Here is a 27207-nt window from a genome sequence, read left to right as displayed (position 1 = left end):
AGATGTACCACAAATTTCTTAATATCTGAACCCTCTTTCCCTTCTGGCAATTTCAGAATTTTTAGGTTATTGCGTCTTTGCATGTTCTCAAGCCTCTCCACTCTGTCTTCCTGCGCCCTCTCTCTAAACTTAATTTCTTCAATCTCTCTGCGATTAACCGCAACAGACTCTCGGAGCTTCTTTGCCTCTTCTACTAACACTTCTGTACGGGAACTTAGCTCATTAAATTTCACCTCTAATGTGCTGCAGGAAGCTTGAATACTTTCTTGATTCGATTTTGAAATCTCAAACCCCTTGTGCATATCTAGTTTTTTTAGTAACGCTATTATTGGCGTGTCTGGGTTACCTGACTCTACCTCATTATCATCTAAGGAATTTTTCTCAGAAACACAGACATCGGCGCTCTCTAAACCTCCTATTACTCCTCCTTGCACCTCGGACTGAGCCATTTTAAGTGTCAGCTGATCTGTCAGGCCCTCCAACTCATTTTTTAACCTCAACTGGTCCTTGCCCCTCCATTTCTGACATAAGAGCCTGGTATCGATTTGGACTTAGGTAGGAGGACCAATCTAATAAACCCTCAGTAGTCAGGGACAACCCACTGCCCTCGTCCTCAAAATTTGTACCCTCGCTAGGTTTCCCAGGGTTGGGGTTGGGGTTGGGTTTTAGTATCAAAGTCTTAGGGATTACTTTCAAAAATGAGTTAAGAGATGGAGTAGTCCTGAGTTTGCGCTCCAAAATACTAGACTTTCCTGCTTTACTACACTGCTTAGAGCAGTTCCTCTTTCTTTGTGCTTTTTTTGAATTTATCTCTTGCAGGCTTTTGTTTTTAGGCTTGGGGGGGTCACTATATTTAGCTGGTGCCTTATCGACCACTCCTGCTGCTCTCCCAGCACTTCTCAGTATATATCCAGAGCCCCCCGAACTCACAGCTTCACCCAGTGTATTTGACTCAACTGAGCCCTCTATAGTACAAGCAACAACAGTACCTTCGCTGCTTTTATCTTCCACTGAGTTCCTCCTCACAAGAGCAACGTCCGCACCTCTTCCGTACCCCCCAAAGACTCTATAGCCAACTCTTGCTGCCGCCCGACGACCTTTCCCCAGCTCATGTGCTGCTCTCTCCCAGCGGCCTGAATCGTCTCTGCCTGCCGCTACTGTCACAAGCTCCGCCTCCGTCTCCTCCGCTGCCTTGCTCAGAGGTCCTTCCACCTCCTTAGCCACCACGCAGTACCGGGACTCACATCCAAAGACCGCACCTCCGGGCCGCCCCGCCAAAACCACCGTAACTCATAAAACTTGCTCCAGCAACGGCCTCGCGCATGAAAAAGACAAAACGGGCGAAAAACTTGCACTCGCTCTGCCTGCACCGATACACGTACCACCACTGTTCATGGCACCCACGACCCGCTACTAGCCGGGCGCCATGTTTTCCCCTTTTTTGTTTTTTCTGTGAATTTTAAAGGTTTTTTAAATGCTAATTTCTAATTTTAATGTTCATTAAGCATTTCTATTTTTTTCTTTCTTTTTTAATTATCATCCCAATCTCCACCTAGTAAGAACTGCAAATATCACCACTCTTCAATTGATTCCTTCCACCAACAAAATCGCCACAAACCACTAACAAACAGGCGATAGCTCCACTTACCAGTAACAAATTAACATCAACATTTAACTGATGTAAGGAGGTCCACTATCTACTGTGTGAATTGCACCCAACTCACACCCATATTTAAAGACAAATATGTGATAGAGGTACTAATCATGCACCTCCGACACCCAAGAAAATTACAACACCCAGTGCCACCACCACCACAACCATCCCCCCGGACCCATCCCCCCTACTACCTCAGAGGCAGTGCAAAACAGGACAACAGACCTTCCCAAGATACCATATCCTCTCAACTGCAAAATAGCTGAATGTTCGGAGATGTGGCACCCAACTATGTATAAGGGAGTAAATTTGCATATCAACAATAATTTACAGAATCCCAAGTGTACTGGTGATATTTTGAACACAACTCACTATAGAAACAAAAAACTTTTCCATGTGAAGATATAGTATTGATACATGTAGTGTACTGCACAGTGGACGCAACCATATTATCTCAGACACTAGGGAATATCTTGGTCATGTAGCTGTGTTGTCTCCCCCCCCCTTGAAGCAGAAGTGGAGTGGGCTGGTCCAACGTACAAAACTCCAGTGTATGAGTATAAATACATAGGCTACGCCTTGGGCGTGGTTCACTTGTGTGAAGACAACAGACTCTGGCACAGTGATGGTTCTCACCCTGCCACGTGGCTGCCGCCATGACCACGTGCCTCCTCGATATAGGCCCATTCTGAACTCAATGCCACAGCACCGCAGACTTATGTCTGTATTGACTACTGCCTTCGATCTACACTGCGGACAGAAGGGTTCACAACTTGAATTCAGCTTTGGATCTATACTACGGACAACATTGAATCAATCAAGCCTTGCTTTATATAATGTATAGACAATTGTACTATATGTCTTCAGATTTTGTTAAAGGATGTGACAAAAAGCATTCGTCTATAACTTTGCTGACTACTGCCTTCAATCTACACTGCGGACAGCACGGTTCACAACTTGAATTCAGCTTTGGATTTACACTACGGGCAGCATGAAATTTAGCCTTGTTTTTTTTAAGGCAGAGACAATTGTACGCTATGTCCTCAGATTTTGTTAAAGAATGCAACAAAAACATTCCTCAATGTCTGTACCTACTACCACCTTCGATCTACATTGTGAGGGCTCACGATTCTGGTGGAATTGCGATTGCACATGATGCATTCCAGTAAGCAAGAGACATTGTACCAGTGTGACCTGCCCGAACAATGAATCATTGCAGGGTAAGCACAGGCTGAGTTCTTCAGGTACCACTAACTCACTGCACCACAAGTCACCTTCACGTGGCCTTATTAAGGCAGAATTCACAATGCAAAAAACATTGCTACCAGTGCGGCCTGCCTGTACACCGCATGATCGCAGGCTCCACAGAAACTTGCTTCAGGTGCCACTAACTCAGTGTTATCATCGCTGGCTGCACACACACGCTAAATACTGTGCGCCTCTCAACGCCACATGGTCGTGGGCCCTTGCTATCTGCTTCCTCCTGCCTACACTGCAGTCATCAGACCTCACAATTAAATAGACTCTTCATTCATTATTTGCAGAGTGCAGTACCAAAAAAAGTATAAAATCCCTCAAACCTACACAATATCCCTTTATTAGCCTTCCTTCAAAAACTTATTTTACATCAGTTCTAGGTTTAGTTGAATAACACAATTCACCCTACAAGTGCAAAGGAACAGTGAATGGCAGTGTACACAGTGGATAGCACAGGTCACAATTTGAACTATAATGTCCCTGAAACCTGCATATTTCGACAACGTATTCCATATATGTTTTGTTTTTTATTTGAATCATGATTACAGATGATGCAGTCCAGTAGGCAACAACAATGCTTCCAGTGCAGCCCGGTCGGACCATGCATCATCGCAGGGTGAGCACACGCTGAGCACCAGATGTACCACTAACTCGTTGCACCATAAATAATCGCCACATGGCCTTTTTAAGGCAAAATTCATTAGTCAAAAGACATTGTTACCAGTGCGGTCTGCCTGGACCATGTATCATCACAGCCTCCACACATACTGCTCCTACCTCAGTGCACCATAACTTATGAACCTTTTACAATAGAATCTTTGGTGTTTTATTTCACATGTAGTGCTCCCACCTTTGTACAGCAGAAGTCATAAACCGTTTATAATGGAATATTTGTGTACGATATGATGATTATTATTGTACTTCTTACCAACAGCAACGTAATAATATGGAGTCGAGCGAATGTGCCCATACTCACTTCATCTATCCATCTGTGTCTGTGTATTCATTATGTTTGTAAAATGCTGCCCCTGGGCCCTACCACATATATTGTGCTGTAAACAGCGTATGCAACCATCTTACTTCTGGCATTAACAAAAACTTCGGTTATATAACTTTCTCTCGCTCATTCTACAAATACGAAGGTAGAAACTGGATACTGCAAGCAAAGTGTATAGTAAATTTATAAGTGTATGCTACTGCTCGAGTTTTTTAATTTTTTTGTAGCATTTTTACATACCGCGAAGTCGACCCAAAACTATAGCAGCGATTTACATGAGCACCGTATTTATAGTATATTTTCAGGCACGCAGTACCATTACGTGATTTCCATATAATATCATGATGTGGACGTGATTCCGAAGCTCCAACACAGATTTCCAGCACCAACTTCTACAGTATACCCAAATGACCACATACGTATATATTAGCAGCCCTTCATGTGCCAAAAATTTAAACCTAAAGCTTTCATAGCTCAGTATTACTACAGCTACAACACTCCACTGAATGGAAAGCAAACATTCATATTCGCAGAAATGTGTCATGTTCACCATCTTTTATGTGTGGAACTATGGATAAATGCAGGGTCAGTGACTCCCCGTACCTTCCATGTTGGCCATGTTGTGGGACTTTACAGACATAATGACACATTTGCGTTTAAGACCGTGGTGACGGCAGCACTACAACACAGACACCCCAATTAGTAGATTTCTCATATAGCTCACGGCAGAGCCACGACCATGGCTGCGGTGTCATTGTTCACAGCCTCGTGCAGCACTGGCATACGTCAGGCCAGACCACTCCGATAACGCTTCAAGGAAAACACAACAACTCTACATGGCCCAGATTTACATTGTAGTGATTTCTTAGGTTCCAGGTCTAGTTGTCAGAACGGCACACACACACACACTCCCTCATGGCTGGTATACACCCACACCACACCCATCCAGCACAAGCGTCACAACACATGTGATCCTACCAATAAAAAAGACCGGGCGCATGTGCTCTACGCCATTTTAGAGTTGCTCCCATCGCAAGCGCTGTGATGGCCCGACCTGGTGGTTCAGACGCCTCAGGTAGGTCTGAACTACCGAACAGGGGTGCCCACTACCACGTGCATCACCACCCCCTTTTGTACCGCTTTGGCTGCCATAAGTGTAGCAGGGTATGCTCAGACGTGAGTCCCTTGCTCACTTTGCCACTGGATTCAAGCAAGCCGGGCTGAAGACGGCTGTAATGCCAGAAACCGGTCCTCGGAAGCTTGTTTCCGGTCCAGGGAAGGCATAGCTTGGCAGTTCGGGCTGAACTGTTCCCATGAGGCACAGGGTCAGACTGATGTGCATATAGCCATGTCTGAACTGGGGTGGCAGAGTGGGCTAAAGAACGGTGATGGATCAAACCCAGATCTTTTGACTGGGTGTGAGTGTTTGATTGGTTCAGATGCTCCCTCCATCACCACCCCCTTTTGTACCACTACCACGTGCATGGCCTCTTTGGTCCTGAGTTAGTGGTACCGCAAGGACTGAGCGGGTGAAGAACCTGCAATGATGATGGGTGCACGAGTATGTTCTTTGCCATAGCGATATCAAGGCTCAGCAACAAATGTGAGACTTCTTGGTGGCTGTTGGAGCTGGCCCTTTTTGGCAGGTTCACCCTGAAACATTTTGCCTTTTTCTAGCCTGTTTCTGGAACCTGGTGTTGGTGATTTTAGGCCTTTGCGCACTTTTTCACTGTGGTACAGTGTAAGGTGCGTGAGCTCTCTGTGTATGTGTGGTGAGTGACCTGCCCTCCCATAGGAATGCATGGGGAATATGTGTTACCATGGTAGTTCCTGATGTGTGGGGAGTGCAGGGTCAAGTTTGGTATGTGCGAACTCGTGAGATTGAATGCTGCGTAATGATGTATGTGGCATGAATGTGTCTAGTGTGGAAGTGTCACTTCTAGACATGGGTGTGCGTGTGTAGTGAGTCTGCTGCCACGTGATTGGCTGGCGCCTGGCTCCAGGCTCCAGGAGTGCCTGGGCCTGCTTGTGGATTGACTGTCTGGTTTGAGGGTGACAGGGGCTGGGGAGCCCCCAGGAGGTTGTCTGAGTCAGCCCTTGGTTGAATGACTGCATCTGCAACTAGAGTGGTGGGAGGAGATAGCACCTGGGAGTGAATAGGGCTGTGCCTGCCTGCCACAATGCTGGCTCCACCTCCTGCTGGGCGGCTGTTGCCTCTGCCCCTCACACTGAAAGGAGGTCCCTATACCCAGTTGTAGCTGGTTCTCACACTGCCTGCACCCTGCTAGACAAAGGATTTTTCTGTATAAAAAGGGGCTATGTCCCCTTACAAAATGTTCTTGTTTTTGGACTTGAAACGACCAGGGGCGTGCTGCTGCTGGGGCCCAGGGGAAAGGTTTGCCTCCCTGGGCCCTGCCCAGCCCCTGGATGCTGGAGGATTCTTCTTTAGAGGGAGCTGTTTTGCTCCACTTTTACTCCCCCAGGACTGCTGGGACCTTTTTGATTGCTAGTAGTTGCTGCCCAGGACCTTGTCCTTGAATGCTGAGCTGTCTGGGACCCTTTTTATGCAGGGGTCATCTCTGAGGACTTGTGGGGCTGTCAGTGCCCCCAGCGCGATGTGAGCGCTTTATTGGGGCTCTGCAGCGTGGAGCTGCTCCCTGTCCTGCTCTTTGTGCCTCGCAGGTGCCCACCCTGCATTTAGCCCGAGTTTCGATATATTTAATTATTTTTACTGATGGGTGCCACCCCATTTATTTAATTGCCTAACGGGTGCTCACCCCGTTTCTACTTTTATTTTTGCAACCGAGGGTGCCCACCCCTCACTGTGCCCCGTTGAATTACCGTCGCGGCCCTCGCGCCGCAGAAACCGGAAGTCAGGCAGGCCCGGCCGGGACGGGGGCGGGACCTGACAGGAGGCGGAAGTGGTGCCACGAGAGAGAGAGGAGGTCGGGAGCCCACCCCGCCTCCTCGAGCCCAGGGAAGCCATGCTGGGTCCTTCCGGTCTCCCGTGAGGAGATGGAGACCGGAGATGCCCGCCTCCGAGAGAGGGAGACCGGAGATGTCTGCCTGCCCGCCCGCCTGTCAGAGAGAAGAGAAGAAGCATGGCGGCAGGTCGACAGGGCTCCCGTGAGCTGAGGGAGCCCTGCAGCAAGAGCAGAGGAAGCCGCGAGTGAGGCAGAGCACCCCCTCCGACCAGCCCGGTGAGTGTTGAAGGGCTGGGGGTAGGCGGGGAGCTCCGCGGGTGGCAGTGCCTGATCGAGTCAGCGTTCGAGCGGCCCCGTGGCAGCGGGCCACTCCTCCCTTCTTCCCGCGATGTGTTTTAGAGCCCCGTAGGCTCTCACGATGGCCCGTGACCTGCCCTCTGTCTAGGGGGGCATAGTTGGTGCAAGCAGGGCGGCCCCGGTTGGCAGCGGGTCGCCCCGACGTTGTCTAGAGCCCTGAGAAGCTCCCTGGGGGCATGTTTGTTACAAGCCCACGAGGCTCAGGGGGCCATCACAGTGATCTCGAGCCCCAGAGGGGGGCTCCAACGGCCCGCAGTGTTTTTTGCAGAGCCCACGAAGGGCCCCAGAGGTTTATTCAGAGCCTTGAGGGCTCCATGGGGCATGTTTGTTTTAGAGCCTGAGTGGCTCCAATGTTTGGCCATGTGTAGTGTCAGCCTGTGTGGCTCCAACGATTGGGCGCAGTTCTGTTCTAGGGTCAGTGAGGACCCTGTCGCAGTTTTGATTCCCAGCTGCCCAGCAATTAGTGGGCAGCTGCACCGTTTAGGCGCTTGGGATTGTCCTCAGGTGCCCAGCAAGTAGTGGGCACCTGCAACGTTTAGGTTTTGCGCCGGTGGCGCACCCCTGACTGGCGCTGCATTGGTAGCGTGCCCTGACATTCTGGACACAGGGTTTTTGAGTCCCCTTGTTGGATGGCCAGTTGGCCAGGGGGCTGGTATGTGATTTCTGCGCAATGTGATTTCTATGTTTTTTATAGTAATTGCTATAGTGATGTTTGTGCAATGTGACTGTGAGGTTATTTTACCTATGTAGGTTTATGCTAGTGAGAGTTTATTTCACTATGTGAGTTACGCCCCTAACTGTGAGTTATGCTTAGGGGGAGAGTCTAATGTGTTTAGACTAGTGAGAGATTGCCTACTGTAGTTTTTACTGGTTAGGTCCAAATGTGAGTTATGCGTAATGTGCTATGCCATTATGCCTGTGACACCTCTGAATGTATTTTATGCATTATGTGTCTTTCCTGCACCTCTGAATGTGTTTTTGATGCATCATGTGCCTTGTTCTCACACCGCTGAATGTATGTTTATGCATCATGTGTTTTCCTTCCTTACACCTCTGAATGTGGTGATGCATCATGTGTAATGTGTTCTTATCTATAATTGTTCTTTTGTGCTACACTTATTCTAAGTTCTACCAAGTGCTATTTCTAACAGTATTACTAGTTCTAAAAGTGCTGATTCTGACAGTGGCCCATGTGGCCCTGTCTTGTACATAATCCCTTGTGAATATTGGCCATGCCAGTTGGCACAATGTACATGTGTGATTTCTATCTGATGTGTTTTGACAATACAGAAGTTATTTTTACATAACCTTGTGTGGAGTTCCTTTTGTTGTGTGCCCAGGATGTTGTTGCTGTTGTGTGCTGGCGCAAATACTTTACACATTGCCTCTGGGATAAGCCTGTCTGCTTGTGCCAAGCTACCAAGGGGGTGAGCAGGGGTTATCTTGGCGTGTGACTCCCTTGCCCTGACTAGAATGGTGGTTTCTGCCTGGCTTTGGTGTCAGCCTTAGCCTACCAGAAATAGCCAGTTCTAACAGTGGCAGAGCGGGATTGCATGATGAGCAGTGAGGCCTGGGTGCGCACCGGAGGGAGTAGATGCGATATAACAGACTAGATACAAAAAAGTGACACAGCAATTTAGGCGTACCAGTCCTACATACCCTATCTTATTGCATTTGTATTTTTTTCCTATAACAGGAACGTTTTTATAGTCGGTCAAATGTACGTCGCTCCTACATGCATAGTGAAGTAGATGAGCATTTATTTTGGTATACTATGTACAAAGAAATGTATCATCTTATTTTGACAACCTTTCTTTCTCAATTCATTTACCACTCGCGCGTCAGTTGCTGTGTGCAGTACAGCTCGTGCCTTCGTTAAAGTGCACAGCACTGCTCACGCGGTGCGAGACATTTCCTATATAAAAAAAACGAGGATATGAACCTAACCTACAAATCGCACACGGTTGTGCGTGTCTGTTTCCTTTCATGCTAAACCATTGGCTTTTGCATGCGACTTATTTTAAAAGACTACAAGCAAATGGCCAGAGACGAGCGCATTGCTCCGTCCATGACCTCTTGGTATCTATTACGTGCTTGGTGCGTGTCACAGACTCCAATAGCACATGAGGTTTCAATAATTGTGCCCAGACATGGGCGTGATGATTGAAACCACATGTATGACTGCGCCCCACTTGTTTTCTATAACTGGATGCAAAACATTACTACTTTACTAATTGTTCATGAATCAAAGCCCATTAAACAAGCTGGAACTGTACAAATGGTTGTATTTTTTATGGGGGAGGGAAGGTGTGTGAAAGAGCGATGTTATTCTACTCCACAATAAGATAGTGGCAATTACCAATAATAACATCTTTCTTTTACTATCTTTTAGATGTGGAGCTTCAGGGTTCACTATATCCCACCACGTGGTGGAAGACACACCGGTGACACAAAGGTGAGCCACAAATATTCTTTTCAGTCACTCTCACTTCCTCTCTCCTTTGATGAACAAATTACGCACAATCTTATCTTCCTTTTTATCTAACAGGTTGTGTTTCACAAATTGGCGTCCCCCCAACACCTCCAAAGCTTAACGTTTGAGGATTCTGCGATGATGTGTGGCCATCATAACAACGCTTAGGAAGGATGCTTCAACACGTGATGGACCCTTTTTGAACACGCCAGTGGCACAAGGTGAGCAAAAAAGCTTGTTTCCGAAGAAGGGAGAAGTCACCTGTGGGCGTAGAGACTGGATAGTCTGCAGCAACTTGAGTGCGTGCAACAGTCTGGGTCCACAGGAAAGGGCACTCACCTCTGGACACTGGGAGTCGATGGGGTACAGCAGTCTAGGTGTGCAGTAATGAGAACTCACCACTATGCAGTGGGACTGCATGGGGTATAGCACCCAGGGAGGAAAAGAGAGCACAGACACCTCCTTGCAGTGGGAGTTGATGTAATACAGTACCCTGGATGTGCAAAAGGGTGAGCTGCGAAGATTTTCTCCAGTATCAACACTACCTCTCCTTCGCCATCTATTACTTTCTCTCTCTCACACTTTCAATGTCTTTCTTTCTCTCTCTTCCTCTCTCTCACACTGTTTCTCTTTCTCTTTTCAAATTATGAACGCTGCTATCCACAAAACAGATAAATAAATCAAGGCTGCATTTTACACTGTCTGCAGTATAGATCCAAAGCAGAATTCAAGTTGTGAGCTCTGCTAAAAACTGTGTTTGCAAAAGGTAAGCAGAGCGGCCTAAATACACAATGCCTCCAATCAAACGATATTGTCCTGCATAATGACGTGATCACTCACCTCATTCTGTCTCATCTCTGAATCATTGTAAAGACCTGCTCGACCACACTGTAGATTTGAGCCAGCAGGCACTTCACTACAGACATTTCTTCAGCGCGGGCCTACGGGAGGGGTGGGATGTATCAAGCACACTGCACATGTGCGAATAAGCAATATTGCCAAGTGTTATGTTAATCTGTGATCTTTCACCTCATTCAGTCACATCTCTGTCTCATTTTAAATACCATATATATCATAAGATAGGCCTAAGCCTACGAGCAGCGCTGCTTTACAAACTCCTGTTGAGGGTGATTCTGAGGGAGGGGTGGGGTGCACTACCCTGAGTGTGCATGTGAGAAAAAGCGATCTTGTCTTTCATAATGATGTAATCTCTCACCTCATTCAATCACATCGAAGTAATTTTAAGGACCTACTGGACCATACTATATACATCAGCTAGCAACAACTGCTGCTCTACAGACACATGACGTTAGCTTTTAGGACACTTTAGTTACTTCCTTACTGAGTGTACATGCACACAGGTTCCCGCCACTGCATTACACGCGAACTCTAAGCTTCTAGCATACGCTCTATTGCTATGTATATTATAATTACAATGATATATTATAATTTAACCTTTCATTTTGTTCTGCATTCCAACTCCGCTTTGAACCACGATTATCACTAACGATTAATCGTACTTCAAAAACGAAGGATACACTCAACTACTATTTTCTACCAAGTATAAAATCAACATTCATTTACTTGCAAGGGACTGGGGTGCAACACTCTCGGTGCACAGGTGCATAAAAGCGATTTTCCAGTAAGTCATAATGTAGGAGTATATCAAACAACGGCGATCTATGGCTTCATGTATTTAATTTTAAGGACTTCTTAAATGACACTCTATCTCGCAGACAAACTAAACCAATGACGAACAGTAAACACTAAAGACTGAGTGCAAGAAGCCGACACTCTATCTCCTCCTGCCTTTCTACTTTTAACTCTCCCTCCCCTACTCACGTCCACGCACTACCCACCCTTCCATTTTCACTATGATCCTTTGATTCGAATAAGCTTTTTTTACCTCTTCGACATACCACACAAACTTTTATTTCATTTTTGTTTTGCAGGTTTCCTTCACTCCTACCACTGGAGTCCATCTCCCATTTCGTTTATAATATTGTTCTATTAAACTTACATTTCTATTTATTTATTTTTGTTTTAATAAAGGATAATAAAAAAATAACCAAGTTGATATGTCTTCTTCTTCTGACAACATTTGACTAGCACCACCAAGGCTTCAGAGACTGCTGAGGCACACCCTGCATATTAAAATTAAGTGTAAGACGATTCCAGGACTTAAGTTGCCTCAAACTCCTCGAACAATTAGTAAATAATTCTCGGGAAGGTGCCTATCTCCTAGACTACAAAACGTCTCTGTACCCTTCTGTGCCCAATTCACATGTGACTTTAACACAATACTTGGATGCATATTTACAAAGAAGCTGTTATACCCCTTAATTTGTAAAAAAATACCTGACGGGGCTCAAAGTTTTACTAAGAAAATAATGATGCTTATAACTAGGAGTGTAATAACATGCTAACTCTTTACCAGCTCTTTACCAGAGGCTGTAGATACGATTAACTGTTCCTATGGAAATTCTTTAAAAGTCAAGCACACTTGCTGTTGCATTAGCAACATTGTGTACTGAACTTGTGACCTGTGTGCTCAATTAAGTGTTCCATGAACTGTTACTATGTTAACAAGCAGTAAGCAGTTTGGGGGTAGGGTTCAAAGGTGTTAGCTGTACAGGAAACCGTCATATTTACCCAAAGTACTCTACGTGACAGAGGAGAAAGCAAACAGAGACGACAGAACACTGTGTACATGAGGAGCAAAAGAAGTACACAACTCTTCCAATTAACCTCGAGAGAGGGCGCGAGCTATAGCCACTGGTGTTACAAAACACCATGTACAATTTGCCTTCTCTGTACTCAACGATGCACAATTCTTTATCGATCCCAATCACACACTGCTTCTTCCTGTTTCACAATGTGCACTTCACTAAATACTTTGTGGCTACTTAAATGGAACACAGGATTTTCGACATTCCAAAACTTAGGGGCAGCTTTAAAATTATCGCCGCTTTAGCGGCCGCAAACTGCCGCTAAAACGGCGATAATGGGCTTGTTAATACGCGTTATAGAATTCCAATAGAAGCCCAGGTTAGATGTGCAGGACATCTAACCTGGGCTTCTATTGCAATTATATAACGCATATTAGCAAGCCCATTATCTTTATTTGAGCGGCAGTTTGCTTTTCCCCACGGGGAACTGCATATTAGCAGGTCCCCGTGTGGAAAAGGTTTTGCGAGGAAATGAAATGCAGAGGTTACCCCAGGAAACTGCTGAAACATGCCTTCAAAAGAGCACGTTACACCCCGAGGGAATGTCTGTTACAAAGTAAAGTCAAGCCTGAAATGGAAAAATTGGTTTGTGTTACAACATTTGGTCCACATACCCATAAAATCAGACAGACCATACTTAAAAATTGGCATCTGCTGGAGGGACTAGAATGCCCCTTTCCTAGACCTATTTTTGCTTTTTTTTAAAACCGCAGCATTGGTCAGCAATTGGTGCGTGCGGATGTTACAATTGAAAAACCTAAACATGACTTATTGTCAATGTGGGGATTCAAGCCGTTTGAGGGACACCACAGATGTGGTAACTGTGTCTCTTGCGATACAACTATCGAGGGGAGTGAATTCATACACAAAAATGTTAGGTGGAAGAACCAAGGATTTTCAAACTGCAAAACACGGAATGTCGTGTATGCAATTGTCTGCGGATGCGGAAAATTGTATATAGGAAAAACCAACCAGCAGGTCAACACCCGCATAACACAGCACAGGTCACGAATAAAAACAAAAGTGTCAACCGCTCCAATGGTACAACACTTTGTTGACAGTGGACACACTGAAACAGACTTTATGTGGACGGTTTTGTACACAGTGACTCAAGCCCAACATGCCAAAGATGTAGACGATGTCTTACTGCGGAAAGAAGCGTATCTAATACTGCGCTTCAATAGTTTACAAACTGGACTGAACTCGATGTCTGAAATTTCCAGACTGTAAACTGCTTGATGTAATACACAGTGCTCGCGTGCAATCTCGTAAGCAGGCATTCGCTCAGGATTACACCAGAATGTAAAGTTGGACTACAATTCCCACAAAGCCTGGGCAGTCATGTGACACGAATAGACGATCACGTGTCCGCTTTTTAAGATGGCGACCCAGTCTGCCGAGTGACTCCTGGAATTGGTTTGGAGCGCACTTGGGAGCGAGTTAGTCCACGAGATTCACAAAACTTAGGTAAGCGCCTAGATATGTAACAATAAGTGACACCTCGCACCACAGAGTAGCGGGCTCACATTGATTGTGCTTGTTACTGTAGGATAAAAAAATCGAACTGAAACCGACTGGAGGTCTGAACAACGGGAGAGCTGCACGGAAATAATCCGAGCGCAAACAATAAGGTAGGCACTTGGCCTTGCTACCCGTTCTAACTGCCCTCTGTTACACTCATTCGAATAGTGAAGTCATTTTAAAACCCTTCTTGTAGGCGCAAAAAGACGTGTCCACCGCCGGCTGGCGGGTGGGAGTAGATTTTTGTCCAACGCACGACTGATTTGAATATACACCAAGCGAATGTGCAGACTACTGACGTTAAGGTAATTTCCAAGATTGTCCTTTGGCCTCTTTGGCGCAGGTCGTCCTGTCCATTACAATGTTGTAATTGAGATTGTTGTAATTTTTTAGAAAACAACAACAATTGACTGAATAAGATCTCTTGAAAATTTGGAAACCCGCTGCCAACTAGAAAATAAAGGTACACATTTTCGATAAAGTTATGGTAGAGGGCAATGTACATAGGGGTTGAAAATGAGGAATACAATAACTGACTCATTTTCTTTGTACATAATTTTCAGACAACTAAAACGAGAAAGCCCTGATGAGAACTTGTCAAATTATCGAGCAAGTTCGAAACGCGTCGGCAATAGCAGAAAGGATTTAAGTTATCTGGTTATTAAACAGACAATTGAAAAATTTGTATTTGCTACAATTCATTTTGTCTCTCCTTTTCCTTACTGCAAACAGCTTTATTCTTTTAATTAAGTTTTTTGCTAAATACTACATAACGATTGACGCCTCTCGTATCATTGTATTCACATATTTATGTACACTAAATGATTGGATGTTATTTTGTCACATGTCCTTTTGTCAAATATTCTTTGTCAAATGTTTTCGAGCTAAATGTTTTTTTGTATATATTGTATGCACGTAGTGTTTTTCTCATGCAATCAATGCTCTAAATTAATGAGATTTATATAAAAAGTAAATGGTTGAAATAAATCAGACCATACAAATCATAACACAGATTTGGTGTGTTGCTTGAATTAAAATAGCTATCAAAACTGCAGGGCCGGCAATTCTTCTTTTTTCACAAATTATTCTATGGTCCAGCTGACCCTGTGTCCCGGGGCCTAACTCCTCACTTTTCCTAATATATGCAAAGGCAGAAATTAAAATGGGCAAATCAGTTCTGTCCACAGATTGACAAATTCTGGAAACATGTTACTAAAACTGTTTCTGCATTTCGCAGAGACCATCGCATGGGCTGTATCTAGAACAACAGACAGCATTTTGACATGCATGGAATTTATAGAAATGGTGGAGTGCACTTTACAGATGAAGGTAACAGGGTGTTTCTTAGTAATCTGAAACTCTTCATCCGGTTTAATGTATAGCAGCCAAATACACACAACCAACGCTACAGCTCTTGTCAGAGCCACCCTAGTACCCAAAATATTGTGAGGTTTTTTTTAAGTGTTAATTTTTCTTTAGTTTTTGGGGATCTTATCCATGATGCCACTATCCCTGTGAACACATCGTGAAATGGAAAACAAAAGCAGACATTCAATGACCACCAACAATCCAAAAATAATAAGTAAAAATATCCATTCTCAGACTGATGTGGTCCCATTACCCTCTGTACCAAGAGATGCTAATAGCGTGGATGCTATGACTGAAACTTTTGCCACTACTGGTGACCCTGTATTAGGTATAGTGTTAGGTCGTGTCCATGACTTGGTTGAAAATAATTTTGCCCTCTTATGGGAAAAACTGAATCAAGTGGATACTGCTATAAAAAAACTTACGTTGTGATAATGTGGGCAAGCAAACAAATGGAATAGAAATAAAAGATCTAGGATTAATGGTGGATAGTAGTCTATCTATAAATCCAGATGGGATATGATAAATCTTACTCACAATGGTGAAAGGGCTGAAATGTGTAGGCACACAAAATATTAATACTGATTGTTTAGCTCTAGGAATTGTACCGAGTACCTCAAATAAGGAATTTAAGAGTTGATTTATCAAGTAATCATTTGAAACCCAATGTAGATGTGTTGAGCTTACCCCCAGCTTCATGCCCTTATGTTTTAATTTTGGCTGGTGTTCCTGCCCTTAGGGAGGACCAGAGAGAGACGTGGGTTGACTTACGTAATAAAACTACAGATTGGCTGACAAGAGATATAAGGATGCACCTTTCTGATACAAAGGAGATTTTAATGGTTCGTAGAGTGGGATGGGTCGGCCAATCCCCTAAGTGTATTAAAGGCGACTGAATTGTGATTTATTTTTGCAGGTCACAGATGGTTCGCTATCTATTAAACTACTGTGAGTCAACTTGTAGCTCAAATACTAATATTTGTGCACTCCCTTTGGGATAATTCTATAAACCTCTGGCCAGGCCTCTTGTAAACAAACCTACTCCAAATTCATGTTCAATAGGTTTCAAGTCTTGTCAGATTTGGATGCCCAAGTGGTTTCTGTGGATAGTGTACCGGTTTTGGCATCTACTTCTTTTGCCAATGGTCAAGTTGTCAAATTCGTTGCAGAATAGGCCAACGTATGTATTGATTCAGGAACCGTAAAAGAGGATGCAAGAAGATTTAATATAGTGGTTGTATTACAAATTCTCTATGTTCTGTCCCGCAGGCAGTATTTGCGAGCATCTCACAGGCAGTGCGGATGCTGTTTTGGAATGGTGGGACTCCTAGAATAGCACTCCACAAACTCATTAAAGGGGTATATGACAGGGACCTGGCGCTCCCTGATGTTAGAATATATTATTGGGCCTCACAGCTCCAGGTAGTCAATGGCTGGGTATACACAGATTGCTCCGAACCGGCCTATACAGACTATTCATGCCAGTGGGAAACAGCGAACATCTGCTTTATGCTCGGAGGCTGCGAAGAGAGTAGCCTGTACACAATAGAGTGGTGGTCAAGTGTTGGGGGGGTGAAAAAGTTCCTGGGGTGGACGGGGAAACTGACCGGTAGAACCCCACTGTGGATTGGAGATCAGCTGAGAGATGTTTCGCGATTGACCGGCTTTAGGGGATGGAGGCTGATTGGCATAGACTACTTGGGTGACATATGAAAGGGATCTGCCCCCGCTCCTTTGCCTAACTTAAGGAGGAGTAGGACCTCCATGATTCGCACCAATACCACTACATACGTCTCACACCCGCCATCTGGTCACACATTAGTAGAGAGTCCTCTATCCTGGAATATTCCCCTCTGAAAGATCGGTTACTACTAGACCCCATACTAGAGAAGCCCACATCCACCATTTACCGAAAGCTCATAAAGAATATGCCAGACCCCTTTGTGAAGCTTCGGGTGGCATGGGCCCGGGACATTGGTACTCTAGACGACGATGATTGGCAGGATGGCATACAGAGCCCTCGTGAAATAGCAATCCGTCCCAGGTTTAGGTTGGTCCAATTGAAAATCCTACACCGTATGTATTACTCTTGCATACATCTATACGAGTGGGGCAGGAGTCCATCGGCCCTTTGCGTGATCAATTGCCAGGGGGAAGGCACTTTCTAGCACAAACTATAGGAGAGCCCTGAAATAGTCCCTTTCTGACCAAGGTTACGGACACTATGGGCGACTCGGTTCCGATGGAGCCAAAATGGCTGTTGTTGATGATTAAGGGTGACACAGATTGTAGGAGGCATGTTGAACTTTGGCTGGCATTAGCTGCAGGTGTAGCAAAAAGAAACATCACCAGGGTATGGGGCTCTCGGACACCCCCGCAATGGGAACAGTGGAGGAGGGCCCTAGATTGGTGCCAAAGAGCTGAGGAAACCATATATAAGAGCAGGGGTTGCATAAAGAAATGGAACACGATTTGGGGGCCATGGTGGATATACAGGGGATCGGGGAGGGAGTCCAGAGAGTAATCATGTAATTGTATATCCCACTTGTGTCCTGGTGTGCTAATTTTTGTTCACCACAATGCTATTTTCTAATCTGCTTCTTGAACATTGTCTATTGTTTTATGGTACTATGAGCTATGTTAAATAAAAAGATTTTTTGTTAAAAATATTAAAAGAAATTCTCTATGTTTGCCTAACACGCCTATATCACCAATTATTAGTAATAGACTCATTAAATTGTTCATCATCACATTCATTCTACCTGAATGCAGCCTATTGAAATTGATCATGAACAGTAGAACCTTAACTCTAATTTTATGGATAAGGAAAGAGAATCTCCATCTATCTTTGCAACTAACTTACATTGCCCATTAGGTTTTTGTCCCCCTCATAAATCGATGGGCCCAGAGGTGGCTGTATTTGAGCAATGTGTGCTCCAGGACATTGAGGCCATGGAACAATCACAGAATCATCACAGTCCCACAATATGAGCAGTACCGACTGGTTGGCGGTTAAGTCCCTACAAAATAACAAGCTGATTATGATCAAACCAGCTGATAAAGGTGGGGCTGTGTTAGTTCTTAACACACAGGACTATGAAACAGAGGTCCTGAGACTTTGGGGAGCACGCACCAATTACCAGCCATTGGTCCGGGGTGGGCATTTGAATTTTAACTGACGATGATGAACTTGCATAATGCAAACTTTAAAAAATGTCGATTTGTTTGATGACTATAAACTATTAAGTAGTTTTTAAATCTCAGAAAGCTCCACAAAATGAATTCTCAACAATTTCTAGCAATATTTCACTTTTTTGTAAAGGTTTTAATTAATCATGTGAAAATACAAAATTACCACCACCACTGGAGAAGGGATGGTTGTTCTGGCAAGAACCGGCTGGATTACAAAGATCGGATTCTGGTTCGAGAAAAGATAGTGGACAAGAAAGAATTTGGGCCATGTAAATGTTAAATGTTAAATGTCGTATACTTGTAAAGCGCACAGCTGCCCCAGCAAAGGGGCGTCCCGGCGCTGTATACCACTGAGGAACCCATCCTGGCTTTCCCTGTGAGATGGTCCCTCCTGGGCATCTCCAAGGTGAAGACAAGCATCCCCGGCGCTGATGGGGCCGTTAGTAGAGAATAAGCAAGCTATTGGCCAGAGTTGCAGAGTGTGACCCATGGTTGGAGTAGGCACCGAGGTGAGAATTATCGAGTCCGCTGACCATGGCCCAAGACCCTGCCGCGTCGGGAATCGAACCCTGGTCCCGGGCTGACCTCTGCTTCCGGGTCTGCCGCCTCTAACCAGTGAGCCACACCACTCCACAGAGTCAAGAATACTCAAGGAGCACCAGAGGGTCCACAATAAGGTCGCCCCCCACTCAACAACCTACAAACACAAATAGACCTGACTTGCTTTGAACACTGAGTTGTTTTGTGGAACCACTGAGGAGTTGTATAAATACTTTTCAACTTCCTCGCAGGGTAGGTTTACTGCCACTGTCCTGTTTATCCGATTGTTCAATTTTCAAAATAAGACGTCAATATACCACAGGTCATAACAGAGTCACATCACAATTGGTGATCAAACAAAAAATGTGAAAAAAGGTGAGAAAGGTCAGAAAGTACCTCACGGTAATCACACCCAAGGGGACTGGCTGGTTGGTATTCACCAGCATGCCCACTTTATCATCCTCTGTAACTTTCTTACCCAAAGAAAGAAGAACAAGTGTGTATATTCAAATTTCTCAAAGGTGAGAAAAAAGAGAAAAGAAGTGAAAGCATACTTGGATGCACTATAAGTGCTAGTCTCACTAAATGCCAACTGGTCCCCATGAGAAAAAGGAAAGCTATTTCTCAAAATCTAAAATTGGGTACAACTCACTTGCTTGTATACAATTTTATTTAGTGCAGTGAGCGTCCGCAGGTTAAAACAAGGGTTATATTGGGCCACTTTCCAGAAGCGAAGAGCCAACATGTTTCGTTGCCGACCTATTTAGGCAACTTCATCAGGGCATTTGGGGTGATTAGTCTTCACCTCATTTGTAGAACTCACCTGACCTGTGGTTATATGATGACAATAAAAAGACAGGGGTGCCAACTGTAAACAAAACACACATTGTACTCGGGGCATGCCATATGTATTTACCTATTACCCTGTATAATTATCGAGTGGTTCTGTCAAAAATCGTACCTGCGACCAGATTCCAAGGAAGTCTTGCGCCAAATGGCCTTGTGTCCCTCCGTGAATTGAAAACGTCTGTCACACCTAAACATATGTACACAAAAATTACATCCTGTGGCACATTTAAAACATGCACTACATATGCTGACAATTTACAAATTAGTTAGGCCAACTCTCGTTTTGCATTCACTATTGTGTCACTCTCATTGCGGATGCAAAACACAAAGTGCGACGGAAATATAAAACATATTACTTCTCCTGCCCATTACCCAAGGTCTCACCAGCGTATCCATGTTTTTGGCATTATTTGTGTCCACCCCCACCTGGACGTCCTCTCAATTCTATGACAGGACAGGATGCTCCGATTATTGCTAGTCTCATTTCTTTATTTAGATATGCCCAGCAGCCATGTAAAACTACATTACCCAGAACACCTGGGTTAAAACCATAGAGTCTGTACTATAAATATCCGAGTAGACAATCCCACTTCCTCTTTCTTTGCTGCTCCGCAGCCAGTTAAGTGCTTTATGTTATATTTCTTACTTACTTATTGTGTTTAACATTGTAGTTGTTAGCGCTTTGCTCGCGCTGTCTGCCGCTTTGTTGTGCGCTTCTATCGCGCTGTTTTTCCACCTTGTCGTCGCGTCTTTGCGCTCTGGGGCTTTGCGGCAGGGAGCGTGTGTCATCTCCCAGGGTCAGGGCGCGTGTCGCCTGTCTCCCGTGTTATTGTGGAGTGGAGCTTGGGGACGGGTGGCCTCATGCGCAGGTGACATTCCTCACGCGTCTGGGCTTCTGTTTCCCGGGCGGCGCCGGCTCTGTCAGTTCGTCAGAAAGACGCTCACGCCCACGGCCTCCCAGCTGTTCCCTTGACACCGGTGCTTCTAACAGAGTCCCGGTTGACATAAATGCATAGGCTTTGCCGAGAGTGAACCTTTTTGAAACAGCAAGCCCTCCCTCCACCCTCTATCGATTTTGGTGCAGTTTTTTTCTGCATTTCTTGCTTGCTGTGAGGTTTTTTCACTCCCTCAGACTCTGCCATTGGCATACCATACTTTTAGTCACCTTGTGGGCGCTTTGACTTTCACTACCTGTGTACCATGAGTGATACTTATTACTATGAGGATGATGGTGACTATGAAGAAGAAGGGACGGAGTTCCTGGAGCAGGACCTGGTTGAGGCCCTTGACAAAGGGGTTCAGCATTCCATGAATAAGGCGCTTGTACGCGCTATCACGCCCCTTAAGCGCCATTTGACTCAATATGCTCGACAACAAGGTTGGGTGCCTTCATCGATAAAGTCAACTTCCTCTCCTGGTAATCCGCATTCTTCAGATTTTCGCAGGTTGGCGCAGTCCTTATCCTCTCACAAGTCTAAGGCTCTCCCAGTTGAGGCGGACAGTGATGACCAGAACTCCTCGTCATCCTCTGAGATTCTTCCTCCGCCACCAAAAAAGAAGAAATGTAAAGAACACTTTGTGGATGCGCCCAGTCATCCTCCAGTTTTGACCTTTGAGCCTGCAGACATTGTGCATCCTCATTCCACTGCGTGGCTTCCTTCCCCGGCTGTGGCGGAGTATGTTCAGCAACATATCCGTCAACCATTTGCTAATGACGTTCGTGCCCATCTCGGCTCAGAGTGTCCTCGGCCTGATTTGGCGGATAACCTAGCGGACACGCCTGAGGTCGCTCCTTCTATGCTGACCTATTTGAAGAAGTTTTCGAAAGACCCGAAAAAGGGTTTGGATCGGTCCTGGCGGGCTTGTCAGGACAAGGTCTTGGATCTCCTGGGGCCTCTTACTAAGATCTTGGATTTAGGTTTCTTGGCCAAGGAATCCTCATCCACAGTTGATCCTGATGAGTTGATTGAATGGGCGCAACGGGCGATTTGTCAGCTGGGTAACGCCAACTTCGCGCTCTCTAGTGAGCGTCGCCGGTCCATTCTCCTCAAGTTAGACCCCAAATTGGCAGAACTTTCGGCTTCCGAGGCAGGGGCTGCGGCTCAGGGCCTCCTTTTCGGGCAACCCTTTCTGAAGGAGCTCACTCATTTTGTCAATACTTTTAGCAGCATTGACAAAGCCCAGACATCTTTGAAGCGGGCCATGCGTCCGGTTTTCAGCAGGGCCGGGCGAAACAGGGGGCGCTCGTCCGGCCGTGGTCAGCAACATCCCACGCAACATGGGTACCAGTCCCATAGGGGAGGCCAACAAGATTCAGGCTACGCCCAGCGTTCCAATTTCTACCCATCCAGGAAAGGACGTGGTCAATATAGAAAGGGACGTTCCGGTGGTGCTTCCGGCAGATATCAGGATTCCGCCACTTCAGGTGAGACTTCTTCCTGCTTGCAGTGTTGTTCTGGGGGGCAGGATTTGCCTTTTTCTCCACAATTGGCGCGCAATCTCCAGCGATGCATGGGTGCTAGAGACGGTTCAGGGATTCAAAATCGAGTTCTATCATCCTTTGCATCAGTCCCATCCTCCTTTTCCCCTTCGTTTCTCCAAGCAAAATCAAGAGTTCATCACAGAGGAACTCAAGTCTCTGGTGTTGAAAGGGGCAATTGTGCCGACCGTACGTCACCCTCAGGGTTTTGCCAGCTCGGTCTTCCTGGTGGAGAAGAAGGGAGGGGGATCGAGGTTAGTTCTCAACCTGAAGGAGTTCAATGCGGGAGTGGTTTACCGCCACTTCAAGATGGAGGGCATCCATCTATTGAGGGATCTCCTGCGAGAACTGGATTGGATGGTTCGTCTGGACCTCAAAGACGCTTACCTCTCTGTTCCGATCTTCAGTCCCCATCGCCGCTTTCTACAATTCCAGTGGCTGGGGACTTGGTATCAGTATCAGGTTCTACCCTTCGGCCTTTCGTCAGCACCTTGGTGCTTCACAAAACTGTTACGTCCGGTTGTGGAGTCTCTCCGCTCTCGCGGGGTTCGTTTGATCATCTATTTGGACGACATCCTCCTTCTGGCGGACTGTCCTGTCAAGCTGATGTCCCATCTGGAGTGGACTGTCGACCTTCTCCAGTCCCTCGGTTTTCTAGTGAATGTTCCCAAGTCTGTGCTACTTCCTACTCAAGTGATAGACTTTTTGGAGTTCAGGGTCAACTCCCTCACTTGTCAGCTTCTGTTACCCCATCAGAAGATTCGTTACATCAAACGGGAATTGACTTCCGTTATTTCGAGTCAGACGGTGTCATTGAGGTCTTTGGCACGAGTTGTCGGTCTCTTAGCATCTTCTCTGCAGGCGATCTTCCCGGCTCCGCTGCACTACCGTGCGTTGCAGCGTCTCAAGATTCAGCATCTTCAACGGGGACTCCGTTATTCCGATCAGATTCCTCTTTCGGAGGAGGCGAAGTCGGAAATGCAATGGTGGCTGGATCATATGGAAGCCTGGAACGGTCGGGCTCTTTTCGGATCCTCTCCGGAGATTGTGATCGAATCGGATGCCAGTCGTTGGAGCTGGGGAGCCCGTTGCGGTCCGGTCTCGACGGGGGGTCGCTGGTCGCCCCAGGAACTTTCACTCCACATAAACTGTTTGGAGTTACTAGCGGGGTCGTCGCGATCAAGTGTCTGTCGCCTCTTCAGTCCCACTGCTGCATTCTTCTCCGGATGGACAATGTCTCAGCAGTACGTTACATCAACAAACTGGGAGGGACTCGGTCGAGATTGTTGGCAGAGATTGCCAAAGAGTTTTGGCATTATTGTCTTCAGCGCAAGATCACAGTTATTGCGGAGTACCTTCCGGGTTGTCGCAATATTGTAGAGGATTGGAACTCCAGGTATCTGAAGGACTTCAGCGACTGGAGGCTCCATCCTCGTGTGTTCCGCCAGCTTCTTCGGACTTGGGGCCCTTGTCTGATCGATCTCTTTGCATCCCGTCTCAACACCCAACTTCCCCAATTCTTCAGTTGGAGACCGGATCCGGAGGCTCTTGCCACGGATGCTTTCCTTCAACCGTGGCCGACGTCCCTTTGTTATGCATTTCCCCCATTCATGCTGATCCCCAGGGTTCTGGCTTATGCGACGCGCTTTCGGGCGGAGTTGATTCTGATTGCTCCTCTGTGGAGGGCTCAGCCATGGTTCCCAGTTCTCCTGGAGATGGCATGTGCATTACCATTCCTTCTTCCTCAGAAGTGGAATCTCCTGTTGGATCCGCTTCAGAATCCGCCTCCCCTGGTTCAGTCAGGCTCCCTCCTTCTCCTGGCGTGGCGGATTTCGGGGACCGTTGGGCGGTCTCAGGCCTTTCTGCGGACGCTACCAGATTTCTCAGCAACGCCTGGGCTCCAGGTACTCACAAACGTTACAGAGGGTCATGGCAACGTTGGAGTGATTGGTGTGCTCAACGGCAAGCTGATCCAACATCAGCAGATGTCTCTTTGATGGTCAATTTTTTGGCTTCGCTATCTTCTTCTGGTTTGGCGTACCGCACGGTCAACACTTTCCGTTCCGCTATTCCTGCGGGTCATCTTCCAGTGGATGGGAAACCTGTTGGGGAACATCCTCTAGTGGCTAAGGTTCTCAAGGGTATTCGTCTGGCTACTCCTCCACGTCCCAAATATGTTTCTTTGTGGGACGTCTCGGTTGTTTTACGCTTCTTGGAAGCCTGGCCGATCAATTCTTTGTTATCTCGTAAACAACTTTCGGCCAAACTTACTATGTTGCTGTGTTTGCTTTCCTGCAAACGAGTGTCGGATGTCCGTGCTTTGGATTTAGCTGGGCGTAGCTTCACTCCGGAAGGGGTTACATTTCGCCTCTCCAGGCGCACTAAGACCAATACGAAGGTAATTTCTTACCCTTCTTTTCCTGCTCGCCCTAATCTTTGTGTGGTTCAATGCCTTAAGGATTATGAGGTGAGTACTTCTCTTCTTCGCTTGGATATGCAAGGTCAACTATTGATTGCATTGCAGAAGCCCTTTCGCCCCGTTACCCCGGCCACTTTGGCTCGTTGGGTACGGTGGCTTATGGGGGAGGCGGGCATATGTGTTTGGTGCGCATTCTGCCCGTGGGGCCATGGCGACTAAAGCCTTCTCTTTGGGAGTCACCTTGTGGGACATTATGAAGGCTGCTGACTGGTCAACGGATTCGGTTTTTAAGACCTTTTACTTTAAGCCTATTACACATGTTGCTTCTGTTGTGGTGGAGCAACTTTGAAAAAGCAATAATCGGAGCCTCCTGTCCTGTCATAGTATTAAAAATTTGCAAACATTCGTGACAAGAATTTTCAATTCTATTAAGGACTAGGAGGCGAGGATTATCCCACCCATTGTTTGTACATTGTACTTTGTAATGACTGTATCAGTATTACTCTGTATTCAAATGTTACCATTGACTTGTTTTCTCTACCCACCCTTTTTTACCATGTTCCTTTCTATTATGGACGTGTATTACGGCTTTGTGTCTCTTTTCAGGATCTGATCCCAAATGACGTCCCTTCGGTGCGGCGTGGATGTTCCTGTTTTCTTCTCTGAAGATGGTTTTTCCTGTTTCTCCCTTCGGCAGTTGCTGTGCTGAACTTTCCTTCGTTGCCCTGGACTGGGTTTGCTTTTTGCATTGACTTTCATGTTCTGTTTTCTGCACTCCTGGAATTCCTTCTCACCAAAGAAAGAGGAAGTGGGATTGTCTACTCGGATATTTATAGTACAGACTCTATGGTTTTAACCCAGGTGTTCTGGGTAATGTAGTTTTACATGGCTGCTGGGCATTTCTAAACAAAGAAATGGGACTAGCAATAATCCTCGCCTCCTAGTCCTTAATAGAATTGAAAATTCTTGTCACGAATGTTTGCAAATTTTTAATTACCCTCACATGGCAGTCATATTTTGTGCTCCTGGAGAACCCTCTTACTGCGTTCACAGGGTGTCACGTCACCTCAGTGCTCTGTCCGTAGATTTTAAATGGGACACAAGCCTGTCATTCTAAACAGCACAGGAACCCGGGAACTCCATGACCCGGAAGCTGATTCCCGGAGCCGGCCTAAATTCTCATTTAATTGTCACCATTATGCGGCCACCATCTTGGGCTAGTCTTTCCATTGCTCAAACCTATCTTATGCATGTTGAAACAACCTAACTGGGCAGTCAGAAAATGAATTTCTCACAGTGATTTTTCCTTTTTCTTTTTCTTTCTCCCAAGGCACTATGAGGACCAGCCATCAGGATCAAACATGTATTTTAAATGACTGGGAGAACGTTACAGCATGTGGTATCTTAGATGCACCGCCAGTATCTTTGCCTGATGAGCTGAGGCTACTTATCCACTACAGAATAATGGAAGGGACATTCTCAATTGTAACTATAATTCTAATTTTGCGGACGATTGTCAGGAAGTTCAAGGAGTAGGAAATGAAATGGAAGGAGTACTTACAAGCAAAGCAGGGAGGAATGTCAAATAGAGATAAGATTGACATCCTGGAATATTGCGGGGTTAAAAAGTAATCATTGGGATGTAGTGTGGCAGAAATATATCGGGCAAAGTGAAATTATTTTACTCAAAGAAACATGAGCTTTTGAAACGCCCCACAAAGTAGGATTTAAAACATATAGTGTTGCTGCAACTCCTTCGGTTAGCGGGAGGACCTTGGGAGGTCTAGCTATTTGGCTAAAAGTTACCCTAGGTATTGATATAAACCAGGTGGATTTTCTAACCCAGGACATAGTGGGAGTAAAGAGCCTAACACCTGAAAAAAAACTGTATATAGTAAATATCTATAGCAGACCTAGCTTAGCGAGCAATGAATCGGTGGTTATCGAACAGTTAGACCAATTTTTATGTTCAATTAACCCAAGGGCATTGGTAATTGTGGGGGGTGATTTTAATCGTAAATTCTAGCCTGTGGCAGGATTTGAAAATATTTCGAGGAAGAAGATATGGCTAATAATATTCCTGTGCTGCAAAGTAGTCCTGTAGTACCCTGTACATGTGCCGTGGCGCAGCTAATAAGACTGGTTTCGGGATATGTACTTCGAGCTTGCAATGGTCGACTGCCTTCTGACAGCACGAATGCGGCCACGTTTAGCAGGAGCAATTCTAAGAGTTGCATAGATTACATATTGGTATCCATTGGCCTATTGCCAATTCTACATGACCTGGTAATTGATGATAGATCTGAGAGTGATCATTTTCTCCTATGCTTGACCCTTGCGGCTCACGTTTTTCCATCCAGTTCCTTTGATGAATGGAGACACCGACGGTAGTAATATTGAACCATTAATTGGTAACAATCGCAGAGCGTTAAAATGGCCTTCTAAAGG

This window comes from Lissotriton helveticus, chromosome 3_1 (assembly GCF_964261635.1).
Source record: "Lissotriton helveticus chromosome 3_1, aLisHel1.1, whole genome shotgun sequence".
Taxonomy (NCBI): domain Eukaryota; kingdom Metazoa; phylum Chordata; class Amphibia; order Caudata; family Salamandridae; genus Lissotriton; species Lissotriton helveticus.
The sequence above is the reverse complement of the archived record's forward strand: the minus strand, read 5'-3'. Positions refer to the sequence as shown.